The sequence below is a fragment of the Callorhinus ursinus genome, unplaced genomic scaffold (assembly GCF_003265705.2).
Source record: "Callorhinus ursinus isolate GAN/ISIS: 27379988/994484 unplaced genomic scaffold, GSC_fseal_2.0 scaffold11, whole genome shotgun sequence".
Taxonomy (NCBI): Eukaryota; Metazoa; Chordata; class Mammalia; order Carnivora; family Otariidae; genus Callorhinus; species Callorhinus ursinus.
The window spans coordinates 17,338,475-17,348,881 of record NW_027397073.1 but is presented as its reverse complement, the minus strand read 5'-3'; the positions used below and the strand labels follow the sequence as shown (position 1 = coordinate 17,348,881).

Genomic DNA, 10,407 nt, shown 5'->3' with positions numbered 1-10,407 from the left:
AGAGAGAGAGAGAGAGAGAGAGAGAGAGAGAGAGAGAGAGAGAGAGATGCCCAGGAAGCAGGAGACCTATTTCTAGTCCTGTCCCTGACCAATAAACTATGTGCCCTTGGACAAGTGACTTAGCTTCTCTGTACCTTATAACCTTACAATACCTCACTTGCGAAATGGGAACAATTGACATCTTTCTTCCTAATGCAGAAAACTAGAAAGGAGTATAACCCTCTTATTTTATAGATGAAAACACTTAGGATAAGTGACAATGTCAGAAAGTCAGTAACAGAGGCAGGACTAGAACCCAGAACTCTAGGTTCAAGTTTCTACCTAGTCTTCTGATTTATCCCAATACAACAAGATATAAAGCCCCATGAAATAAATTGGGTACTTTAGTCTTATTTGACAAAAAGATAAATGTGAGATGTGAGGAAGTCAGAGTCATAGAATTCTGACTACAGCCCAGGCATGCTAATGCCTAAGCCAGAGTCTTTCCACTATATCAAACCAAAGTGCTCTAACTTGACCTATTTTTTCTTTTTGAGACTATGAGTAGAAACTTGCCCCCAAATATGTATATTTAGGTGTAGCAATGTCCTAGAAGGCCTAATCTAAACCCTATTTTGTTGGTTTCTTTTTTTTTTTATCACTTGAGTCCTTCCCTTTTATTTGACCTTAATTTCCTATTATTTTTCTACTATCTTGAGGTAGATATTTAGATTACTTATTTTCAGTCTTTTTTGTCTAAGATTCACAGTTAAAAATGCTACAAATTTATCTCTAAGCATAATTTTAGTTGAATCTGCCAAGTTTTGCTAAATCATATTTCCATTAACATTTGATTCAAAATATTTTGAGCTTTCTTCTTTGATCCAAGGTCATTTAAAAGCACACTGCCTAATCCCAAAACTTTGAAGAATTTTCTAGTTATCTTTATAATTCATTTCAGGCTTAAATCCTCTGTGGTCAGAGATGATACTCTGGATGATTAAAATTTTGAAATCTGTTGAGATTTGACTTAGGTCCCAGCATACAGTTAATTTTGGTAAATGTTCTACATGTACTTGAAACTAAGATGCATTCTTGTTATTACTGAATGCAGTGTTCTATATATGTCAATTAAGTCAAGTTTGTTTAGCATGTTGCTTAGGTCTTCCAAAACCCTTCTGATTTTTTTTTTATCTGTCTATACTATCAACTATTGACAGAGAATGTTAAAGTTTTCCAGTGTTGTTTTATGTTTCTACTGGATTGGCCCTTTTGTCTTCATAAAACCTTGCTGATGTGAAATATAATATTTCTTCCCTAAAGTCTAGTTTGTTGAATATTAAATATATATTTTCCCATCTTTTTCTTTCAATCTTCCTATCTTTATGTTTAAGGTATATCTCTTATGAGTAGCACTTAATATGGTTACGGTTTTTATCCAGTCTTATAATGGCTGTCTTTTAGCTAAAGCATTAAGTCCATTTACATCTAAAGCAATTACTGACGTTACTTGTATCATCCATCTTATTAACTGTTTACTATTTGTTCTGCCTGTGTTATGTTTCTTTTTCCCTCTTTCTTTGTTTTATTTTAAACAAGTATTTGCCCTTCCTCTGCTTTTTTTTTTTTCCTTCTATTTGGGCCCTTAATGGATTGGATGATGCCTACGTATATTGAGGAAGACTATTTACTCAGTTCACCCAATTCAAATTCTAATCTCTTCTAGAAACACTCTCACAGACATACTCAGAAACAGTGTTTTGTCAGCTATCTGGGTATCCTTTAGTCCAGTAAAGTTGGCACATATAATGACACCTATAACTAATCATCACAATGACCAAATGATGTTTATTCCAGAGATGCAAGCCTAATTCAATATTAGAAAATCAAACAATGTAACCCACCTTATTAACAAACAAAAGAAGAAAAATTACATGATCATATCAATCAATGCCTAAAATTATTTGATTAAATTCAACACCCATTCATGATAAAAAAAACTCTTATCAAAACAGGAATATAGGAGAACTTCCTCAACTTTTATTATAAAGAGCACCTACAAATAATGTTATACTAAATGAAGAAAGGCTAAATGTGTTCCCCTCTAAGTTTAGGAACAAGGCAAGGATGTCCATTCTCACCACTCTCATTCAACATAGTACTAGAAGTTCTAGCCAGTACTATAAAGCAAGAAAAGAAATAAAACTTCCAGAAATCATAAAGGAAGACATAAAATTGTCCTTATTTGCAGATGACAATGAATGTCTACATAGAAAATCCTAAGGACTCCTCCCATTTAAAGAAAAAACTAATAAATAAGCTCAGCAAGGTTGGAGAAGACAAAATACACACAAAAAATAATCATATGTCTATAGATAGCAATGAACACATGGATACCAAAACTAAAAATACAACTTACAATCACCCGCCAGAATGAAACTCTTAGGGAAAATATAACAAAATGTGTATAGAACTGCAGAAAACTACACATTGAGATGAAATAAATCAAATAAAATATAAATAAATTGAATGATATACTATGTTCATGGATTAGAAGAGTCAGCATAATAAAGATGTCTATTATTCCTGAATTTATTTTTTTAATTATTCCTGAATTTATATAAAAGTTTAACACAATTCCTATTAAAACTTCAGGGAGATTTTTTCTGGACATAAATAAGATTATCCTAAAATGTGTATGAAAAAACAAAACAGCTTAAAAATGTTTAAAGGAGGGGCGCCTGGGTGGATCAGTCAGTTAAGCATCTGCCTTTGGCTCAGGTCATGATCTTCGGGTCTGGGATCAAGTCCCGAGTCGGGCTCACTGCTCACTGGGGAGTCTGCCTCTCCCTCTCCTTCTGCCCCTCACCCCCCACTCATGCCCTCATGCTCTCTCTCTCAAATAAATAAAATCTTAAAAAAAAAGTCAAAGAAAAATAGAATTTTGAGAGCCACAAGAAAAAAACTTGTTACATGCAAGAGAAACTCTCCCCACCCTATAAAGCATATTGCTCAGCAGAAACCTTGCAAACCAGGAGAGAATGAGATGATATATTCAAGGTACTGAAAGAAGAAAAATCTGCCAACCCAGAATATTGTACCCAGAAAAATTATCCTTTAAGAATGTAGGGTGAGATATAGAGACAGTGCCAGGGCAAGTGAGAGCCAGACGGGCACTGGGCGACTCTGTGCCTCGCTGAGGAAAATAATTAAAGATGGGCAAAGGAGATCCTAAGAAGCTGAGAGGCAAAATGTCATCATATGCATTCTTTGTGCAAACTTGCCGAGAGGAGCACAAGAAAAAGCACCCAGATGCTTCAGTCAACTTCTCAGAGTTTTCTAAGAAGTGCTCAGAAAGGTGGAAGACCATGTCTGCTAAAGAGAAAGGAAAATTTGAAGACATGGCAAAGACGGACAAGGCCCATTATGAAAGACAAATGAAAACTTATACCCCCCCTAAAAGGGAAACAAAAAAGAAGTTCAAGGATCTCAATGCACCCAAGAGGCCTCCTTCGGCCTTTTTCTTGTTTTGTTCTGAGTATGGCCCAAAAATCAAAGGAGGACATCCCAGCCTATCCATTGGTGATGTTGCAAAGAAACTGGGAGAGATGTGGAATCACACTGCTGCAGATGACAAGCAACCTTATGAAAGAAGGCTGCTAAGCTGAAGGAAAAATATGAAAAGGATATTGCTGCATACCGAGCTAAAGGAAAGCCTGGTGCGGCAAAAAAGGGAGTTGTCAAGGCTGAAAAAAGCAAGAAAAAGAAGGAAGAGGAGGAAGAGGAGGAAGATGAAGAGGAGGAGGAGGAAGACGAAGAGGATGATGAGGAGGAGCAAGATGATGATGATGAATAAGTTGGTTCTAGCGCAGTTTATTTTCTAGTCTATAAAGCATTTAACCCCCCTGTACACAACTCACTCCTTTTAAAGAAAAAAATTGAAATGTAAGGCATGTAAGATTTGTTTTTAAACTGTACAGTGTCTTTTTTTGTATAGTTAACACACTACCAAATGTGTCTTTAGATATAGCCCTGTCCTGGTGGTATTTTCAATAGCCACTAACCTTGCCTGGTCCAGTATGGGGGTTGGAAATTGGCATGGAAATTTATAGCAGGTTCTTCTTGGTGCACAGCACAAATTAGTTATATATGGGGATGGTAGTTTTTCATCTTCAGTTGTCTCTGATGCAGCTTCTATGAAATAATTGTTGTTCTGTTAACTGAATACCACTCTGTAATTGCAAAAAAAAAAAAAGTTGCAGCTGTTTTGTTGACATTCTGAATGCTTCTAAGTAAATACAATTATTTTATTAGTATTGTTGTACTTTTCATAGGTCTGAAATTTTTCTTCTTGAGGGGAAGCTAGTCTTTGCCCATTTTGGATCACATGGATTATTACAGTGTTTATCTTTTCATATAGTTAGCTGATAAAAAGCTTTTGTCTGCACCCTGCATACTCACGATAAGGGTAATAAAAGTTGAATTGAGACAGTTTTCATCCATAACTGAAACTCAAATCTTGATCGATTGATACCAGATCTCACATAGCCCAGTCACATTTATAAAGTGAAGAGTAACCAGTCTATTCACAGCATGGGATTAGTAGAATCAAACATTTTGAAAAGTCTGTCCTTGAAGGACTAAGAGAAGAGTATGTTCTAATCTTTACGTGAGGACTCTACATTCTTTAACTCCCATTACCATGTAATGGCAGTTATATTTGCAGTTCCCACATTAAAGAAGACCTGAGAATGTATCCCCAAAAGCATGAGCTTAAAATACAAGACTGCCATATTAAATTTTTTGTTGACATTAGTCCCAGCAAAGGCTCTGGAAAAACATGCTGGCTGTAAATGTCTTCTCCTATTTATCTGAATATGGATTTCTTAGGAAACTTGACTTTCCATTAAAGGTATTTTTAATTAATTGGGCCAACTTCTAAAATGTATGCCACATTTAAAATCAGGTATATTTTCCTATATTATAGTTTGTTCCTTTATAAATGTCAAATAGACCTAAGGGAAGAAGACACTTAAAACTTTGTATTTATTTCAGTACGAGTTATCTGATTTGAATTTGATTTTTCTTTACAAAACCCTAACTCATTGATTAGAGTCATGTTTATCTACTTAGCAGTTTAGGGAACAATTTGGCAATTTTGTGGTTTTTTGAGATTATCATTCTCTTAAAGTGCCAGTGTTTTAAAACAGTGTTCTTGTAAGTTTACACGCTTTTGTGATGGAGTGCTGTTTTGTTATATAATTTTGATTTGGATTCTTTCCATTTGCATTTGTTTATGTAATTTCAGGAGGAATACTGAACATCTGAGTCCTGGATGATACTAATAAACTAATAATTGCAGAGGTTTAAAAAAAAAAAAGAATGTAGGATGAGCACTGGGTATTACATAAGACTGATGAATCACAGACCTGTCCCCATGAAACAAATAATACATTATATGCTATTAATTGAATTTAAATTAAAAAATAATAATAAAATAAAATAAGATAAATAAAGTCAGTTTCTTATAGACAATAAAAAAAAGAATGTAGGAGACAAAAACTAAGGGGGTTCATCTCCACTAGATGAGTCTTACAAGAAAGGCTAAAGAGAGTTCTTCAAGTTGAACAAAAAGACAACAAAATGAGAGCATACGAAAGCAAAAATCTCACTACTAATGGTAAATATAAAGACAAAGAGAATATTCTAATACTGCAGTAGTGGCATGTAAATCACTTTTAACACTGGTTATATAAATTAAAAGGTAAATGTAGTAAAAATAACTATAACCACAGAAATTTGTCAATTCAACACAACACAGAAAGAAGTAAAATCTGATATTGATTACATAAAGTGTAAATGGGGGGGTAAAGTGAAGAGTTTTTGTATGCGATTGAAATTGTTATCAGCTTAAAACAGACTGCTTTAACTATAAAATGGTCAATATGAACCCCATGGTAACCAGCAAAAAAAGATACGTTAGATACACAAAAGATAAAGAAAAAGGAATCAAGGCATATCACCAGAAAAATTATCAAACCGTAAAGAAAGACAAGAGAACAGAAGGACTACAAAACAACTAACAAAAGAGCAATACTAAGTCCTTACCTATCAATAACTACCTTAAAGGTAAATGGACTAAACTCCCCAATCAAAAGACACAGAGTAGCTGAATGGATAAAATATATAAGACCCAACTATATGCTATCTACAAGTGACTCACTTTAGACTTAAGAACATATATAAGCTGAAAATGCAAGAGTGGAGAAAGATATTCCATGCAAATTGAAATGAAAAGAGAGCAGGGTGGTTATACTTATATAGTATAATATTTACTATATTATAGTAAAATAGACTTTAAGTCAAAAACTGTCACAAGAGATAAAAGCCATATGTAAGATAAAAGGGTGAACACAACAAGAAGGCTATTATATAATAATATAAAAACAATTAAATAATGATATAAGGATCAATTCAATAGGAAGATATAACAATTATAAACATATATACATCAAACCACCTAAATATAAATGTATAAAGGAAACACTGGCAGATCTGGACAGAGATATGCACAGCATTACAGTAATAGGAGACTTCTATACCCACTCTCTAAAACAGATAGACCATCCAGACAGAAAATCAGTGAAGAAACAACAGAACTGAACAACACTGCAGATCAGATGGGCCTAACAGACATATAAAGAACATTCCATCCCACAGCAGCTGAATATTCATTCAAGTGCATATGGAACATTCTCCAGGATAGATCACATGCTAGGTCATAAAATAAGTCTTAACAAATTTAAGAAAATAGAGTAAATTCAAGGTATCTTTTCCAATTACTATGGATTGAAACTAGATGTCAACAATAGAAAGAATATAGGAATATTCACAAACACATGGAAATTAAACAACACACACAAATAACTACTGGGCCTAAGAAGAAATAAAAAAGGAAATTAGAAAACAGCTCAAAATATCTCAATGAAAATGAAAACACAACATACCAAAACTTATAAGATGCAACAAAAGCAGTACTAAAAGGGAAGTTCATAGCAATAAACGCCCTATATTGAAAAAGAAGAAAGATTTCAAATAAACAACCTACTTTTATACCTCAAGAACCAGAAAAAGAACAAAGCCCCCAAATTAGCAGAAAGAAGGAAATAATAAATAGTAGAGCAGAAATAAATGAATTGAAAAACAGAAAAACATTTTTAAAAATTGATGAGTGGTACCTGGGTGGCTTAGTCGGTCAAGCATCTGCCTTCAGCTCAGGTCATGATCCCAGGGTCCTGGGATGGAGCCCCACATCAGGCTCCTTGCTCAGTGGGGAGCCTGCCTCTCCCTCTCCCTCTGCTGCTCCCCCTGCTTGTGCTCTCTCTCCTCTCAAATAAATAAAACCTTTTAAAAGAAGAGAGAGGGACAGAAGACTCAAATAAAGTCAGAAATAAAGAGGAGACATTATAACTGATCCCACAGAAATAAAAAGGTCATAAGGGACTATTATGAATAAGTATATGCCAACAAATTGGACAATCTAGAGGAAATGGAGAAATTCTTAAACACATACAACCTACCAAAACTGAATCAAGAAAAAACAGTAAGTCTGAACATACCAAAAATAAATAAAGAGATTTAAAAAGTAATCAAAAAACCTCCAACACAGAAAAGCCCAGGACCAGATGGTTTCATGGGTGAATTCTACAAAACATTTAAAGAATTAACACCAATCCTTCTTAAAGTCTCCCAAAATTAGAAGAAACACTTTCAAATTCATTCTATGAGGACAGCTTCAAACTTACACCAAAGCCAAAAAAAAGATCACACAAGAAAGGAAAACTATAGGTCAATATCCTGATAAACATTGATGTAAAAATTCTCAACAAAATACTGGCAAACTGAATGCAAAAGCATATGAAAAGAATCGTACATCATGACCAAGTAGAGTTTATCCCTGGGATTCAAGGATAGTTCAACACATGCAAATCAATCAATGTGATATACCACACTAATAGAACAAAGGCTAAAAATCACAGTCATTGCAATGGATTCAGAAAAAGCATTTGACAATATTCTACACCCTTTCATGACAAAAACTCTCAACAAATTAGGTATAGAAGTAGCTTCCCTCAATACAATAAAGTCCATTTATGAAAAACTCATAGCTAACACCATATGCAACAATAAAAAGTTGAAAGCTTTCCTCTAAGATCCAGAACAAGGCAAGAATGCCCACTCTCACTTCTCCTGTTCAACATAGTACCAGATGTCTTAGTCTCGATTAGGCAAGAAAAATAAATAAAAGCCATCCAAATCAGAAAGGAAGAAGTAAAACTATCTGCTTGCAGATGACATGATCTTGTACATAGAAAACCTAAAGCCTCTACAAAAACTGTTAGATTAAGCAAATTCAGTAAAGTAACAAAATACAAAATCAACATACAAAAATTAATGTTTCTATACTAACAACCTATCTGAAAAGGAAATTAAGAAAACAATTCCATTTACAATAGCATTGAAAAAAATAAAAGAGTTAGGAATAAGTTTAACAGGAGAGGTGAAAGACTTGTACACTAAAAACTACAAAAGAAATTTTTAAAGTCACAGATAAACAGAAGGACATCCCATGTTCAGGCAATGGAAGAACTGATATTGTTAAAATATCCGTATTTCCCAAAGTGATCTAAAGATTCAACAGTCTCCATCAAAATCCCAATGGCATTTTTTACTGAAATAGAAAAAAGAATCCTAAAATTCATTCAGAACCACAAAAGACCCCGAGTGGCCAAAGCAATTCTGAGCAAGAACAACAAAGCTGGAGGTATCACACTCCCTGATTTCAAAACATTACAAAGCTACATCTCTAGATGATCTATCTCAACCAGTCCCATGGCTTTACAAACCAATCATACATATACAACTCTTAAATGTATAACTTTAGCCTCAATTTCTTACCTGCACTCCTGACTCACATCCAAATGCCTACTTAATATCTCCTCTTGAACACCTAATAGACATCAACACTTAACATATCTAAGCACATGATCTCCCATCTCAACTTGTTCCTCTCCTTGTCTTCCTCTAGGGGCTTCTGAGAAAAAGAAAGCTTTCTTAGAACTCTCTAATAAATGGCATGATAGTTTTAAATCAAGCCTCTAAGTTCTTTGATACCTCAATGTCCCCACCTCTTTGAATCTGGACGAGCCTGTGCATAATTCTAGCCATAGAACAAGTGACACTGAGTGATTCTGAGGCTCAGTCATAAAAAGCCATGGAATTTCTTCCTGGTTCTCAAAATGTTCACCCTCAGGAAGCTCTCCCTTTTAAAACCCCCAACAATTATCCTATAAAAAGCCCAAGCCAATAACATTTTTAAAAGACAACAGAAATGGTTGTTGTTTTAGTCCACTATTGTAGGGGTGGTTTGTAGTTAATAAAAAACTGGAACCGACGGCAAGCTGATTCCTTCAATTACTCAGACCAGAAATGATGAAGTCATCCTTATTTGCTTTCTCTCACATTCCATATCCAATCCCTCAACAAATTCTGTCAAGTTCCTTTTCAAAATACGTCCAAAATAGGACCAATTTTCATCACCTCTTCTATAAAATGGATCTCATCTAGTCAAAATTCCTGGTTGGAAACAACAGAAACTGACTTGGGCTAAATTTGCAGACAAATTTAGTGAAAGGAAATCAGACGGCTCATAGCCTAGAACAAAGGGGATGAGAACCAAATCCAGAAAATGGTCTGAAATCAATGAAGTTTAAGTATAAGGAGTCAGAGCCAAAGAACCAGCCTGGTTGATAAGCTGCCCCTGCTACACCAGCTTCAACAGCATGAATTCTAGGCTGTATCCATTCTTTTGTTCTTTGGTGTCTTCCTGCCAGAGAAGTGTATTTAACTGGCTGAGCTTAGTTGATGTTCCTGAGTCCCAACTACCACAGGATGATGATGAAGGGAGAGTTAGCATTCTGGCTTTCATAGGAAGAAGTGGAGACCCATCTTCCATAATAACTCATTTCACAAAGCATTTTCCAAACAAAAGGTGGGTATAAATTCTGAGCAGCCAAGTAAAAGTAAATGTCTATGATAAGGGTTGAGTGAGAAGATACATTTTGTATCACAAACAACAGGTTCTCCATATACATGGAAAAATAAGTAGACTGGAGGTTCTTCAAAAAGTTGAAAATAGAGCTACCCTACGACCCAGCAATTGCAGTACTGGGTATTTAACCCAAAGATACAAATGTAGTGATCTGAATGGGCATGTGCACCCCAATGTTTATAAGCAGCAATGTCCACAATAGCCAAACTATGGAAAGAGCCTAGATGTCCATCAACAGATGAATGGATAAAGAAGATATGGCATATATATATATACATATGTATATATGTATATATATATATATATATATATATATA

General features: G+C 34.7%; 1 protein-coding gene and 1 pseudogene across 1 annotated transcript in view; one reads left to right on the top strand and one right to left on the bottom strand.

Annotated features, from left to right (window-relative positions):
• Positions 1-10,407, bottom strand: part of LOC141373696 (uncharacterized) — a 109,629-nt gene that overhangs the window by 90,949 nt on the left and 8,273 nt on the right. The window lies entirely within an intron of this gene.
• Positions 3,123-3,852, top strand: LOC112835086 (high mobility group protein B1 pseudogene; annotated as a pseudogene).